The sequence below is a fragment of the Curcuma longa genome, chromosome 12 (assembly GCF_044706935.1).
Source record: "Curcuma longa cultivar G26 ecotype Majalengka, Jawa Barat chromosome 12, ITB_CL_G26_1.1, whole genome shotgun sequence".
Taxonomy (NCBI): Eukaryota; Viridiplantae; Streptophyta; class Magnoliopsida; order Zingiberales; family Zingiberaceae; genus Curcuma; species Curcuma longa.
In genome coordinates this window covers 6,355,900-6,359,436 of record NC_133872.1, presented here as the reverse complement: position 1 = coordinate 6,359,436, position 3,537 = coordinate 6,355,900, and positions in this window count along the sequence as shown.

Here is a 3,537-nt window from a genome sequence, read left to right as displayed (position 1 = left end):
CAAATCAATTTCAACCAGTCCGGTCCGGTTCAGTCAAAAGCCGCCGGTCCAGTGGTGCAAGCGGTTCAAGCATTAGGTTAAAAGGTTTTCATCGGTTCAGAAGCAAAATGGCTCGGCGCATTTCTTCTCTCTCGCGATTTTCCACTGTTCACCGTCTTCGCCGCCGCGATTCCGAGCCGTCGCGGCCACCTTCCTTCGTCATCTCCCCCTCCGATCAACCCTCTAGCTGCGGCCGGCGTCCACGAAGATCCACGAGCACCGACGACAACGCAGGGGAGCGGCTGTGAGTGGTTTGCTCCGGCGCGATTCCTCTTCAACCCTCCGGTTCTTCGGCGGCTGTGAGTGGTTTGCTCCAGTTGTGGAAGACCGGCAGTACTTCAAGAGCATTCAGCGTGAGTGGTTTGCTCCGCGGAGTCTCTGTAGCACCCGCATCCACCGAAACCCAGCACGGGACGCCGGCTGTGCTTCGACCATCCCCTTCACCGAAGACGCGAGGTAAGGTATTGTTTGGCTTTCTGACTTGTCTGTGGTTTTGCAAGGCTGAGCAGTGGCGCATCTGGCGTTCTTCCCTGATTTGAGCTCGTCGGCGGTTGGTTTATCTTCGGCGGTGTTCTTCCATCCACGTTGGTGCAAATGCTCAGAACTGGTGTCAAGCTGCTGTTTGGGAGCTGATCGGAGCCACCCATCCACCACTTCCATTCACCTTCCACCGTTTTCCTCATCTTCCCCTGTCCTCTGTTCTGAACCGCAAGGGAAGGAATATCTAACCCTAACCCTAGATTAATTGTTTTTTTCTTTAGTTTTGTTAGTTAGTTGAAGTATCAAAACCCCCCCTGTGTTTTTTTCTTTGTTGTTGCTGTTGTTTGGCTAAAATTGAATTATCCATTGCTCAATCGAATTGAATGGTATCGGCTGAATAAATGAATGTAATCTGATGTTGTTCTTCAATTTAAATGTTGATTGTCTGGTTTGAATTTTTACCATCATTGAAAAGAGATTGCATGTTTCGGGTGTTTTGCTGTGATAGTTTCTCTTGTATGAAATGAATTGACCTTTGTGGTATGATGGAGTTAATTAGATGATGGATGATAAGTGTTATGGGAATGTTGGTTAGTTGAGTGATGCTTGATAATGTAATGAAGGCTTGGTTGTTTAAGATAATAGTAAAGTGCTGTTCATGTTTGGCATTTGAGATGTTCTGAGTTGGTTGAATTGTCTAGGATCCGATTATGGATGAATTACAATTTGTATCTTGAGTTTATACCATCAATGAAATTAGAATGCATTCTGTATGTTGGATTGAGTTATGGTATGATGAAGTGTGGATGTTTTGAACATGTTCAAGTTGTTTTGGACTAGACCGGTTGTATAGATGTGGTGTTGTGTTGCATAGCATGTGAAGTGTAATTTGTATATATTTGTAAGTTAAATGTTTGTATGTTGTATGATTTAAGTGTTGTATAATGATGTCGGGTTGCGTTGTAGATTAGAATAATATGTTGTGAACATGTGTAAATATGTGGTGGGATAACTTGTAAATTGGATGTATAGGATGTATAGTATGAATATGTGTTGTTGTTGGATATTATTGTATAATTCTTTAGCTTGTATCAATTGTTGATAGATGTATTATATTGTTTTCATGTTTTTAGTTGTATATGATTAATAAAGTGTATGTGATTATGTTGGTAATTTGTTGGATAAAGTGTTGTTTGTGCAGTATGTTGTATATTGTTGTAAATGAGATTGTTGGTTGACTAATTATGTAATAGTAATGTATAGTAGGTTTTAGATTGTAATCATGTACATTTAAGATTCTTTTATTAATTATTAATTTAATTGTCAATAAATGGATTCTGTAGATAGAAATGAATAAAACCAATAAAAAGACCCCGCACCAAATGTGTCTAGAATAAACATCCTGTCATTGAGTCCGAGAGAGACGACCCGGACCTCCCTATACTACTTAAAATGATAATAAGAGGTTTGGTAATAAATAAATAATTAATTTTGATGGGTGTGAGTGACACAATAAATAAGGGAAAATGTATATAAATAATAATATAATTCCCATACAAAACACACCGTATCAAAATTTTGGCGCCGTTGTTGGGGATTCAAATGATGTTTGTTTATTTTAGACTGTACATAGGTGTATTACTTGTTTATTCATTTCATTTGTTTATTCGTTCATTTATTGATTCATTGATTGATTCATTTGTTCATTTATTTATTTATTCATTTATTCATTCTTAATTGTTTAATTCTTTTATTCTAATGATCTTGAGGATGTTGATTTTAGGTGCACTAATGCTTGGTCGTGACTTGTCTATATTGGAGAGGTGCACGAAAGTGTAGGGAATTGCACTGAGTCCCTAGGATCACTTTCATCTATTTTGCTGGATCCGTCTGCAGAGTTGAGAACCCAGGGCGATCAAGAATCAAGGGACTCCTCTAGCGACGATCCATCTTCCCAGGGAAAGGGGAGTAAACTATATATTCTTGTTTTTCTTTCTTTTGTGTATATATTTGTTTATTTTCTTTTGATTCTTTTCTGTAAATAGGATGTGTATAGTATGGATTTATTTCCTTTTCTTTGTGCATATCACATGGAGTGTGTATAAATAAATGAATAAAATAAACAACTTAGCTTAGGTTTAGGATTTGTATATTTATTGATTTTTCATTCTTTTCACAATAAATTTTCTCCCGGTATGATTTCATTCTTCTTAGGATTTGTGATGATTTAGTTAAATGAGTTTATCAGATTTTTAGAGATTACAAAGCATGAAAGAGTTTGTGGACTGCGTGAGGAAATAACCTAGTGATGGATGTCACTTTGATAAGTTGAGATGATGACTTACATTTACCTAGAGAGGACTGAGCCTGATTAATTCCTTTGTTGAGTGGCACTCATGGAGAATGTTAAGCTAGAACTTGCTTGATTCTATTGAAATCACAATAACATGAGGTTACATTAATTATGAAGGCATTTCATTATCCCACATCCATTTTCTTTTCTTAGTATAGGTATTCAATAAATCCTTCCAGACCTCCATGTCAGTATCCAAGCGCTCAGAAGGCATACAAGCCCTCGGAAGATGTGCCCGAAGCAGATCGACAGGATGACGTGGAGGCACCCGGATCAACTTATATATGCAGCTGCGAGGGGAAACCCTAGAAGACAACTTATACCCTACTATGACGACCTTTTGTACGTGATCAGCACATCCGATACACCATCATAATGCCGAGGAGCTACACTGACTTCTGCACTACACATCAACTATTTCAGTCGGTAATTTTACATTTGCTTTTGTACTCAAAATCTTAGGATGGTAAAAATTTACCATTCTTAACATCTTTTGTAAAAGCGAAAACTCCTCGTAGAGGGGAGTTTAATAGTGAATTGTCTGTCGAAAATAGTTAAGGACCATTGGTCTTAAAGTAGCAGTCTGTGGCTGTGAACTAAGTAAATAAAAGTATTCATTTTTTTATTTCCACTGCACTTCGTATTTTGAATTTTCATAAGTTTTT